This window comes from Rhinolophus ferrumequinum, chromosome 2, assembly GCF_004115265.2.
Source record: "Rhinolophus ferrumequinum isolate MPI-CBG mRhiFer1 chromosome 2, mRhiFer1_v1.p, whole genome shotgun sequence".
Lineage (NCBI taxonomy): Eukaryota > Metazoa > Chordata > Mammalia > Chiroptera > Rhinolophidae > Rhinolophus > Rhinolophus ferrumequinum.
The window spans coordinates 86,953,860-86,967,192 of NC_046285.1; the positions used below are offsets into that span (position 1 = coordinate 86,953,860).

The 13,333-nt window shown below is 34.7% G+C and overlaps 1 long non-coding RNA gene across 1 annotated transcript in view; it reads left to right on the plus strand.

Moving 5' to 3' along the window:
- The window catches only part of LOC117013245 (uncharacterized), a 508,384-nt gene extending 495,824 nt beyond the window's left edge, over window positions 1–12,560 (plus strand). Inside the window, exons 11-12 of the long non-coding RNA XR_004421294.1 lie at window positions 7,200–7,359; window positions 11,344–12,560. This is a non-coding gene — a long non-coding RNA (uncharacterized LOC117013245). The remainder of the gene's footprint in view (window positions 1–7,199; window positions 7,360–11,343) is intronic.
- Window positions 12,561–13,333: the final 773 nt, after the last annotated feature.

Genomic DNA, 13,333 nt, shown 5'->3' on the forward strand with positions numbered 1-13,333 from the left:
AGAAGCTTTAGTTTTTTTGTTAAAGGTTAGATTTTTAAAAATAAACCATAAAGGAACTTTTATGGTTCATTAGTCATCCTCCTTCTGTTTCCCTGTTTCTTATCCCATTCTAGCTTTGGGTAAGAGGAATATGCTAATAAGGATTATAATTAGATAAGGATACATGGGTAGACCATGTTATGACTGAATGCTTACATATTATTTCATTTTGCCTGTGACTAAAGCAGCATAGAGTTACTCCTAGGTAAAAGACAAGGTGAATGTGCTACTTATCATTACTTTGGTAGGAACAGGCTCCCTGAAAAAAATAAAATAAATTTTTTTCCAAACACTTCCCATTGCAAAATAGCACACTAAATATAAAAAATATATATTTCTATAAATCAAATCCCCTATATCTTTTATATATTGCTTTTCCAGTTGCTGCTGTCATTGTTAACATTATTTCCTCTCAGAAAGTTCCACTATTGAATCTAATCCTTTAGAAGAGCTTGAATATATGCACACAGGTATTTAGTACTTCTATTTTGAATATTCTTATAACTCAAGCTGAAGTGCAACAAGTTTAGGACAAAGAATAATCAAGAAGAAACATATCACACAATTGGAAACACTCACCTCAGGGATCATGTAGAACATGGTTTATATGTTCTATAAAAAGTTTACAATATTGCTTGCAGTTTTAAGTGCCAATATACAAAAGAGCCAGGCAGAGTTGAGCTATATAACTTATTCAAATTACAATGTCATAGTTACATTATATTTTGTTACCCTTTCATATAACTCCAAATAATCTTCACACAGTTACAAGGACTCCAATTTTTTTTTTTTCAAATAAAGTAAATCCAGAAAATTTAAAAAGTTGCAGTTAACTTAGTTTGATTACAAACATCTGTGGTTGGCATACACTAGACGCTGCTTACCTGTGTCTACAATTTAGCACTCCATGGTAGCTATAAATTGCCCCACTAAACAATCAGATAAAAATCAATCATCTTGAAACCTTTTTCAAGTTTTAATATAAGTTAGCCAATTGTATATTTTTAAATAACTTGACAATTTAAGCTTAGCAGAAGTTCTGTTTGGGGAAATGTTACCATTTAAGAAAATAACCCATTCTGATGTTAGCTATTAAATTTTTACTAAGTCGTTGTCAGTTCCATTTCAGTAAAATAACTTAATTTTAAATAACATTTCTATAACTTAAAGTTAGTAATGTAAAACATTTGCTCAAAATTTGTTTGACTCCAATAATACAATATTCACAGTCACCCTGAGATCCCCATTTTTAGAGCAAAGAAAGTGAGGTTTACAGAAGTTAAGTAACAGGCCCTAAGGCAATGCCGGCTGCTGTGAGGTTTACCCAGGATTTGATTTCAGGCTATTCTGACTCCAAAAACATAAATCCAGGTTAAATGCAATAGATGTCTCTGCTTTCTTTTTTTAAAATTAAAATTTATTGGGGTGACAATTGTTAGTAAAGTTACATAGGTTTCAGGTGTACAATTCTGTAATACATCATCTATATATCACATTGTGTGTTCACCACCCAGAGTCAGTTCTCCTTCCATCACTATATATTTGATACCTTTTACCCTCATCTACCACCCCCACCCCCCGACCCTCTGGTAACCACTAAACTATTGCCATAAGAAAAGATGAAATAGTGCCATTTGCGACAACATGGATGGATATTGAGATTATAATACTAAGCGAAATTAGTCAGACAGAAAAAGTCGAGAACCATATGATTTCACTGATATATGATATATAAAACTGAAAACAAGAAAGGAAAAAGACAAATAAATGAAGAAACAAAATTCATAGACACAGACAATAGTTTAGTGGTCTCTGCTGTCTTCTACTCTTTGCTGCCTTTGAGAGAACTGGTCAACCATGCAAAAAAGTTTCCTGTGTATTGTCATTTATAGAGATTTCTCTCTTCTAAAATATCTCAAAGCATAGATTATTTTAGGACTTTTTTGTTTGTTTTTGTTGTTGTTGCTGTTCCCACAGCTTCAAAGCCTGGGCTTTACACGCTGGTGGCGAGGTATGTTTTGCTACCTGACTAAAATGCCTTCTTAAGCAACTAACACTAATTTTTTCTTAGCTGACATAGAGTGAGTTAAATGCTATCTAGCCATGGTAAATGAATTTCAGTAGAACAATTCCAGGCCCCCTACATACTTTTATCCTCTACTTTGTTGTTGTGTTTTATTTTTGTTTCGTTTTTGACAAAAACAGCTATTAGGTTTGTGCAAAAGTAAATGTGGTTTAAAAGGTTAAAAATAATTGCAAAAAAATGCAATTACTTTTGCACCAATCTAATAAATTAAAATTTAAGAAGGGGCACTTTTTTCTTTCTCTTAGTTCAGGAATGTCTTCCTGACTTCTGAAAGAAGGTAAAATATTACCAGAAACCTAAAAGAAGTAGGAAGTCAGCTGCTTACCTACTAAAGACAGGATCTAGCTGACTCATTTGGAAACTAACAAAGAGGTTTATTATTTTTTAATCATATAAATTAAGTGTGTGACTCTTTTTGCTGTAGGTGCTATGCGGGTCCTTTCCAGATACTTTTATTAGAAGGCATGCAGGGATCTACAAGTATGGAGTGCCCATATCTGTCTTTTGAGAGGAATATTTGGAGAGAAAACCTGCTAGCACTTGTTGCTGGTTGGGAATCACCACAGACCTTTCAGTTGTGGTTTCTAACTGTGGATACCTCAGCAGGATGTTAGCTATTTGGTAATGTACTATAATTTTTAATTTTTTCATTCTGCCATTGACATATACATTGGGAATTTATTAGTTGTGAACCACAAGAAAGAATTGCATTTTATAACTGTCCAGAAAAAATAAAATTAAAACATGAACTTTATCCCCCCCAAAAAAAAGTAACTGAGACTATTTCTTAGCCAATGAATTCTTTCACCAGTTGGTCTTAGAAGGAACAAGATAATTTTTAGCCCATAATCATGATTTGAAATTAGCCAACTGCACTGTCCTTTTGATCACTTCAAGGAAAAATATGTTCTTGTCTGTTTGAAAGAGAACCAAATATTCTATAGTTTGGTTACAAGTCCTACGCTCGGTCACTAGGTTCATAAATGAAGTTGTTTAAAATGCAAATAAGTGACAAAAAAAAAGAAAGCTGTTCAAACTTCAAGAAATAGTACCTGAAGAAGAGATTAAAAAGAGTACCTTATAGATGAGTACTGTAAGATAAGTACTCACAATATATACTTGTGACTCCAAAAAATTAGTTTGTCCTAGAATTTTAAATATAAGATTCTCTTACACCACTGTGGAAGAAATTGGCCATTATTGTTTCGAGGACAATTTTGGTGCCTATGAGAAAAAAAATTAAACTTATGAGGGGAAATTAGGAAAAAAAGTTTTATACTCGTATATACTTGTATTTCCAAAGATATTGAAGTAAACAGTCTGTTTGGATTAGCATCAGGGGATTTTTAAGGGCACCACAGCATCTTGTCAGTTGAGTACAATACACAGACTTAGATATTGTAAAGAATCTCTTTGATGTGAAATCTTACTTCCTGGATAAAACCCTATGGAAAAAAATCTCTGAATTGACTAGTTTTTCAACCGTTAACTCTTGGTATCCTGCAAGTAGAACTTAGCTCTTCATGGGAAAAATATTAGGAAACATTCAAATTTTGAAATAATTCATTTTTACTCACAGATTTTTTAAAAAAAATATTCATAAAATGAAATTAGTTAAACTTTGCAAGTTGGAGCAAACAGAAGCCTATATAAGGGCCTAAAGTAGCATAAAGCAGTCTAGAAGTTAACTGCTAGACATTTAATGTCTCTCTAGCTTTTATTTATTTTCCTTGCTCTGTCTCTGACCGTCATTTGGATAGACATTTTTACAAGATGTGTATTTTAAAATACAAGTATATTGAACTTGGAAACAAAGAGGAAAAACCTGTCGTATTATTGGCAAAAGATGTAGTTAACTAAATTACCCATCAGTGCACTCTAGAATAAGTATTTGGGAGAGAATTTCCAGAGGGGAGAAAACATCAAAGCTAAATGATTATATTCTTGTATTATATTAATGGGTTCCACTATACATGTTTAATACATTTTAGGTGAATTATGACCTACTGCTATTATACAAGGATTGGAAGTTTTAGACAGTTCTGAAAAAAGTTTATTTCCTGTTAGGTTTCTGTTAGCTAGTGCTACTTAACAAATAACCTCAAAACTTTGTAGCTTAGAATAACAATCATTTTATGAATACTTCACAATTTATGAGTCAAAAATTTAGTCAAAACTCTTCTGGATGATTCTTCTGATATATATTGTGTTGTCTAAGGTTGGCCAGTGCCTTTAAGCTGGCAGGTGGGCTTGTCTGGAGGATGCAAGACAGCTACAGTCGCATGTTTGGCGCTATTGATTGGATGTCGATGTCCCCTTAAAACTCATATGTTGAAATCTTAACCCCCAATATGATGGCATTTGGAGGTGGGACATTTGAAAGGTTATTAGGTTATTAGGATGGAGCTCTCTTGAATAGAATTAGTGCTCTTATTTAAAAAAAAAAAAACAAAAAAAAAAACCAGAGAGCTCTGTCACCCCTTCTGCCATATGAGGACACAGTTAGAAAATGGCTGGCTGTCTATAAACCAGGAAGTGGACTCTCATCAGACACTGAATCTGCCAGTGCCTTGATCTTGGATTTCCATCATCCAGAACTGTGAGAAATGAAGTTCTGTTGTTTGTAAGCCACCTAGTCTAATGGTATTCTGTTATAGCAGCTCAGGTGGTCTAAAACATCTGGTGTCATGATTCAGATGGCTAGAATACTGGGTTCAGCTGGCTCTCTGCCATGGATCTATATCCTCCATAATGGTGGTCTCAGGGTTGTCCTATTTCTTCCATAGTAGCTCAGGATTCACAAAGAAAGTGTTCAAAGAGACAAAAGTTGGAAGCTTCTTCAGTTTCTTAAGGCTTGGGCCCCCAAACGGATACACTATCATTTCTGCCTTATTTAATTTGTCAAAGATTCAAGGGGAGAGGACATAGGTACCACTTCTTAGTGGGAGGTATTTCAAAAATTGATAGCCATCTTTATTTTGCTAGACTGGTGATTACTAAAATCAAGTAAATATGCCTATTCAAAATCTACATATTTTTAGCAATCTGGTATGGAGTCCCCAGTAGTGAGAGCTAATATTGAACATATACTTTTAATATTTTTTCTTTTTCTTTCTTAATGAGTATAAAGAGGTATCTCATTGTAATTTCGATTTGCATTTCCTTAATGACTAACAATGGCAAGCATCTTTTCATGTGCTATTGGACCTTGGTATATAGTCTTTTGGAGGAATGTTTGAGTCCTTTGCTCCAATCCTTTTTTGTTTGTTTGTTTTGAATTCATTTTTGTTAATTGTGATACAAAACAGATAACATAAATTTACACTCTCAATAATTTTTAAGTGTACAATACAGTATTGTTAACTATATGTACATTGTTGCACAATAGATTTAGAACTTTTTAATCTTGCATGATGGAAACTTTATACTGGTTAAACAATTCCCCAGCTCCGCTTCCTTCCAGCCCCTGGCAACCGTTATTCTACTTTCTGTTTCTATCAGTTTGAATACTTTATATATCACATATAAGTGGAATCACGCAGTCTTTTTGTGATTGGCTTATTTCGCTTAGCATAAGTGAGAATTTTCATTTTTAAACATTTCAAATTCCATAATAACCAAATACAATGAGTATGTGGTATGGATCCTGAGTTGAGAAAAATAACTGTGAAAATAAATTTAGACAAGAGAGGAAATTTGAATATCAACTGAATATTGGATATGGACAGGGTGTTGAGTAATTTTTTTAGATGTGATAATGCCATTGGTGTTATGTATGAAAATAGCACATTTTTGAAGATAAAGTTCTTGGTGAGTCATTTTTAATTTATTATGCACAGTTTGTCTCAGTGTGTAGCTCTGGATCTTGCCTACTGATACTCCGAGTTTGATCTCAGCTGCTTGTTTGTATTAGTGTTCATTATCAATATAATTTTCTTGGTAGGTATTCATTTTTTCCATCACAAGTATTTCTTGAATGCCTACTAAGTGTCAAGCATCAGCTAGAAGCTAGAAATCAAATTTTGAACAACAAAACAGACCTAATCACCACTTTTAAAAAGTTTAAAAGATAGTGAAAGAGTCAAATATTAAATGAAAGCAACCCCACACGAAATTTACATTATCACAAGCTATCATGTGTGTTTTGTAAGTATGATTACATTACTTTTGAGAATAGCACACCCTACATAGGTAGTTACTAAGATTTGACAGAGGAAGTGATAATTTAAACCTGAAAAAAAGACAAGGAGTCAATCAAGAGAGGAGTGGGTATATTCCCTGCAAGAGGAGGATTTGTGTGCAAGGAAACTATGACAAAGGAGGCATGGTATAACTACAAAGAAAACTAAAACAACAGATTTTCAAGTTGAGAGTTGAGAGACTAGGGAAGAGGAAGCCAAAAGCAAAGGCAGGGGCCCGGCAGACAGAGCATTATAAGGAATTTCTTCCTTCCTTCCTTCCCCCTCCTTTCCTTTCTATTTTGCTTTCTTGCTTTTTCCTTCCTCTTTCCCTCCCTTGGTATCTCCCTCCCTCCCTCCCTCCTTTTCTTCCTTCCTTCCTTCCTTCCTTTCTTCCTTCCTTCCGTCCTTCCTTCTTTCCTTCCTTCCTTCCTTTCTTCTTTCTTTCCAAAAACCATAAGAAGCTTTGAGAAACCATGAGAAAGATGGATGGAAAATGAAATGATCATGCTTTCAGTGTGAAAAGAAACTTCTTATAGAGTGGAAAGTAGATTTTATGAAGTAGATGAGATTATGCACATTTTCCATATGAAGGAATCTGGTACAGAAAGAAGCAAAATAACTTGTCCACGATCACAAAGTTCGTAAGTGACAGAACAGGGATTTGAACCCTGGCAGTCTGCCCTGAGAGCCTGTCATCTTAATCCCAAACCACGTTAGCCCAATTTCGCTGAGCCCATGGCCAACAAGCTTGACATTACATTTCTCAGATTATAACTCTTCTGCAGTTTGATGCATTCTTGTAACTAAACTCTGGCCAGTGGCATGTGAGCAACAGCGATACATGCTACCGCTTGGTCATATGTTTTATTCCCCTGCCTTTTCTCTTTTCCCAGCGAGAGATGGTCAACATTGAAAACACTGCGTTGAACCCAGAAATGGAAGCCACATACTGATGATAGCAAGGCTGCCCCAACAACCCAGGACCACGTATTCAGAAACCATGTGGAAGAAAATTGTGTTTCTATTTTATAGAACCTATGTGTTTCCTGAAAGGTTCGTGTATGCAAAGTGGCTCCAAATTCCAGAGGACCTGCTAAGCCAAAGAATGAGGCAGACAAGTCCAACTTGTTGGGTTAAAGGTTTGCTAGGGAACATAAGTACAGAAGTGTTCTCGGGCAGCACGGAGACAAATGGATCACCGCACCTTCCACCCCTCCCCCGCCCTCACTCTGTATTTTATAGATAAAAACAGTGAGAATGTGTCAGTGATCAAAGGGACCAGAAGCCAGGAGGCTTTGGTGCCAGGGTGAGGTACAGGTGAAGTAAGGATGCCTTGCATTGGAGAGAGAATTAATGGGAATCTTGTGACCAGCCCAGAGTTCTGTGTATGGCAGGGGAAGGGCGTCAAGGTGCCAGTTTCACCCAGCTACCAAGATGGAGGGTTAGCTTTAATGGAGTCACTTATGTCCTGTACACCTACACTAAATCAAGTGCTGCTTGTTGCAGCACCTTAGTCTTTGCCCTACTTAAAATAGGGATAGCCATACTCGTAATTCACTCCTCACTTTCTAGAGTCCAGAAATGGAACATGATGGGGCTCATTACTAAGAGAGGGCAGAGAGAAGAGGATGTGTGGAAGAGGAAAAGATCATGTTATAATCATGTTAGTTATAAACATGTTAAGTTTGATATATAGAGATGTTGAGTAGGTAACTGTATATATAGGGATGGAGCTTAGAAAAAGATAGAGCTGAAGATATACTTGATCTATTTGGTACAGTTCTGAAACCAGTAGCATGTCAAGAGAAAAACATTCTTCTGAAAATAGCTCATAATCTCAAGTGCTAAAAGAAGCTTTTTTCCCTTCCATCATATTAACTTCTAGAATTTATCTTACCAAATACATTTTAAAACTATGAATCTTTAGAATAGATGATCCCTTTAATCTTATATTTATGAAGAAACTCTTGTCTATAGCCTCTGAAAAGTTAGCATAGTAATCTTGTATCAGAAAAATTACCTGGTATAGGGAGGTCTGGTTATTGGTAAATGTATTAGTTATTTACTAATTATTTACTGCTGCATAACAAATTACCCTCAAACCTGGCTGCTTAAAACAATAAAAATTTGTTATGTTTAGTTTCTGAGTTTCAGGAATCTGGGCACAACTTAATTGGGTTCTTCTGGCTCAAGGTCTCTCATGAGGTTGCCCTCAAGCTGTAGATCAGGGCTACATCTCAGAACTCAACTGGAGCTCAAACAGCTGCTTCTACGCTGGCTTGAGTGGTTATCAGAAAGTTTCAATACCTTGCAGCCTATGGAACAGAGGGCCTTGTTTCTTCACTATGCTATAGGGGCCTCTCCGGAGAGCAGCTGACAACATGGCAGCTTGTGTGCCTCAGTGCAAGTAATGAGAGAGAGAGACAGAGAGAGAGAGAGAGAGAGAGAGAGAGAGAGAGAGAGAGAGAGAGAGAGAGACATTCCAAGGTAGTCTTTCTGAAACCTAATCTGGGAAGTACCATCCTATCATTCTAAAAGAGTCAAACTCATAAGCAGAGAATAGAATGATGGTTACCAAGGGAGTAAGGGGAGGGGGCAACGGAGAGATGTTGATCAAGGGGTAAAAAATTTCAGTTGTGCAAGATGAATCAAATCTGGAGAAAAATAAATATGGAACTTGAACTCTAATGGTTTCTAATATGTATCTCTGTATTTTACAGAGTGCTTACTACAATATGTATGTGTGTATTAATTTCAGTGTTTAAATTTAAGTAAAAAAAAATAGAACTAGGAGAACTTAAGGACCCTCAAAAACATCTACATTAATGTCATTAGGCTCACTCTTGCTTCCTGTGGGAGACAGTCTCTAACACGGCTCCCAGTAATCCCTGCCTCCTGGTATTCACAGCCTCCTGGAATCCCTTCCCCTTAAGTAGGCTGGGTTGACTATCCACTTTTTAAAAATTTTTGTCTTTTTTCCATCTTTACTGAGCTATAATTGACAAATAAAAATTGGATATATTTAAGGTATAACTTGATGTTTTGGTATACATATCCATTGTGAAATAATTGCCACAAACAAGCTAATTAACATATGCATCATCTCACACAGTTATCTTTTGTGTGTCTATGTGTGGTGAGAACACTTACGATCTATCCTGTTAGCAAATTTCAAGAATATAATGCAGTATTGATAAGTCACATTGTTATTGTCACACTAGATCTCCAAAATTAATTCATGTGGGTTATTTACTCCTCATTGGAAACTTACATTTCTTTTAGAGCTCAGCCTAATATATACATATACATATATTCTCCATATAGCAAAATGGGGCCTAAGGAAATACTATATTTTTTCTTAATGGAAATAACTCAAATGATGCCTTTGTATTTGACACTGTAAATATTTTAGGAGTAATAAATATTAATAATAATATATTTAAGAATTGATGTTCTCGGCTTTCACCAACAAAACATTTTTATTTTTAAGAAATGGGCATTGAATTTTTTTAAAATGCAAAGGTGATGAATGTAAAATACTTTCACATTTCATATTTATCATAATAAAATTCAAGGGGGTGATGATGAATCTCTGCTAAGCTTTTTGAAAAATTCATTGCAGATATGATCTCATTTGTTAAGAATTAAGATTAATAAAAAAGCAATTACATTAAGATAATTAACACAAAATACAGTATCCATGCTCAGTAGGGGTACGTTTTACTGGATGATAATTGAAAATTGCCATCTTCTACCCAGCATACTAACCAAGAGCTTTTATTTCATCTTGAGAAGATTACATATCAGTGTAAATCCAGAGATTAGAAAACTCTTTATAATTACACAAATTGCCTCTCTGATATCATGTCAATTTAAATGTTACATAAAGATAGAGCAAGAAAACTAAAAAGTTAAAATAAACAATCATTTAGCTGCTGGGGAAAAGTCCATATAAAGGGCACGCTGTGTCCTCTATTGAGAAAATAGCAAAAAGTTTCAATTTTTTATGGATCGGCTCAATTCATTATTGATGAGCTCAAGTGTGAAACTTGTAAACTCAAGTGTGAAACCTGTAAACTGAACTAGGTGAAAAGAAACAGATAAATTCAAATATTGCAAATAAATGTGCTAATTCTCAGATCCAGATACAATTGTAAAACATTTATTATACCACTGTTTTGTTTATTTGGCACATCAGATTTAATCTACTTAGTGAGGTAAAATGCACTTCTCGTAGTATATCTGAGTTATCCTTATACGTCAGCACTACTGTTGTCTAAATTTGTCGTCATTCAATGGTCATATTTACAATTATTTCTCTAGAATTTAAGCAAAAATCAATGAAGAAATAGTTGGGTAGATAAAATGTTTATTGTTTAGGTAGAGTTAGTTGAGTAGACAAAAGATTCTTGAGTAGGGAGAAAATTTCTCATATTTTGTGTAAGATAGGCATAAACTATTCACCATGATTTTGATATGTAATATCCAGTATTCACTCATCTAGTAGATTCCAACAAACATTGGTTAAGCACTTATTATGTGACAGATACTGTGCTAAGCACTCTGTGGAATACATGGGTAAATAAAAAGATAAATGTACAGATAACGTTAGAAGTGATCCATGAAGCACACCACAGATAATGTCATGGAACCTAACCTCAAGTACTGTATAATATAATATGAAGGGCACTTACTTCTCTATTTGAAACTTATATTACTTTTTGGAGCTCAGATAAGAAACAATTAAAGGAACCTCCCTGCATAAGTCAGCATGTATAGTCCCTTCTCCTCCCAGAAATCATGCAAAAGCCACAGTGATAATAAAGACCTTTCTAACTGCATTTTCAGGGAAACTAGGGAGCAAAATTGAAATGCATATATCGAGAAGTTACATAGAAGAAATTTCAGAGAATAAGGTGGGAGTTATATTGGTCAGCAGCAGCATATTTCAGTAAGCACCAGCAAAAGTATATTTCCCGAAGGTGAGTGGCTCGTTGTGAATTGGAAAACTATACTTTTTTTTTTTTTTTTTTGCAGTAATGGAAGTGGGAACAGGTCTGACAGAAGTGATGGCAAACCTGCCCACTACCCTGGCCTGAAGTGATCTGGATGAAAGAAATAAAGGAGGGGGAGCTAAATAAAATTTCTCAGAAGAGAAATTGTAGCACAAAGCAGCCCAGAGAGTTATCTATCGGCAGAGGAGAAATCACTTGGGTTTTGAAATTTTTAAGACTACTACAGAATATCTAACCCTACAGAAACTTCCTGCAAATTACTTGTCCAGGAAAACTCCAACTCATTCGGTGATGAGTAATACAAAAGGAACTAGAAAAGCATCTATACAAAGATAATATACAAGTGAAAGATAAAGCATACTACAGAGTAAACACATTGCTATAGTGCCTATGAAAATCGTGAACAAATATTTCAGCATGAATTGAAAAAGAAAAAAAAAACCTCATGAAAAAAGAGACTCTATGACATTAAACTGGAAACACAAGTAAAGAATACAGATAAAAGATAAGAAAAATTGTGAGCTGAAACATAAACTGTCATATCTCAAAAAAGAAGTATAAAAAATATTTACAGAAATTAATATGAAGGCCACAAAGAAGAATGGTCACTAAAACAAAAAACATAGTAAGTAAAAGAATAGGAGAGGAAAAATGAAAGATAGACTTAAAAATAACTTAAAATATTAGCTATTTAAATTAGGTGGATATGTCCCCAATATATGCGTAATTCGAGTTCCTGATGAGGACAGCAAAACAAAACAAAAAATGTATTTAAAGTTATACATTTTTTAATTCTTAAAAGATGACTAAAGACAGATACTGTATGATTCCACTTAAGTGATGTATCCAAAGGGGTCAAATTCATAGAGACAGAAATGACAATAGTGAAGAGTGGTTTCCAGGAGTTGGAGGGACAAGGGAATGAATGGGTTTCATGGGTACAGAGTTTCAGTTTGGAAAGATGAAAACAATTCTGGAGATGCATAATGGTGATGGCTGCACAACGATGTGAATGTACTTCATGTTACTGAACAGAATACTTAAAAAATGCTTAAAATTGTAAACTTTATGTTAAGTATATTTTACCACAGTAAAAAAAAAATCATGATAGAGGGCTATGTTTTTAATGACCTAGAACAGACCATTAAAAACATAGTCCATTGGGGGTGGCCAGTTAGCTCAGTTGGTTAGAGCGTGGTGCTCTTAACAACAAGGTTGATGGCTCGATCCCCACATGGATCACTGTGAGCTGTGCCCTCCACAACTAGATTGAAACAACTACTTGACTTGGAGCTGATGGGTCCTGGAAAAACACACTTAAAAATAAATAAAAGTTAAAAAAAAAAAACAGTCCATTAAAAATATTGGACCTTAAAAGACACAGAGACAAGCAAAATTATCACAATACTTATAAAAAGAAAAACAAATGAAGCTGGTCTCCAATCTCTCCCCAGAAGTTTTCAATACCAGAAGTCAGTGGGGGCAATTACGTAAAAGATACTTGAGAAAGCATGAACCATGGATATTATACTCAGACAAGCTGTACTCAACTATAAAACTTACAGATAATTGTTTTAAATATGCAAGAAACATGGAATTTCATTCCCAAGAGACCTTTTAAAGAGAACCACTAGAGGAAGATACTTCATCTAAATAAGGAAACATTATTGAAAACATGACAAGAAAACTGGAAGAAGCATTGACTGTATTTAACTGCAAAACAAACACAAAGATTAGGATTAAGTCAGATCAGGCAAAGGTACATTCCCTGATGATAAGGAAATAATAAAAGAAAAAATAGGAAAGAGAAGGTAGGGAAAGACTGGAAGAAGGATTTCTGGATCGAAGATATTTCTTTTGAAATATCTAGAAGCCAAAGAATATCATTTACAGATGACTAAGGAAATATAAATATGTAAATTACAATATTTGTAATTCAGCCATTACCATAATCATGCAAAAAAAAAATCAGTAGTTAAGACAATAATCTTTAATACTCAAGAATCTGTACT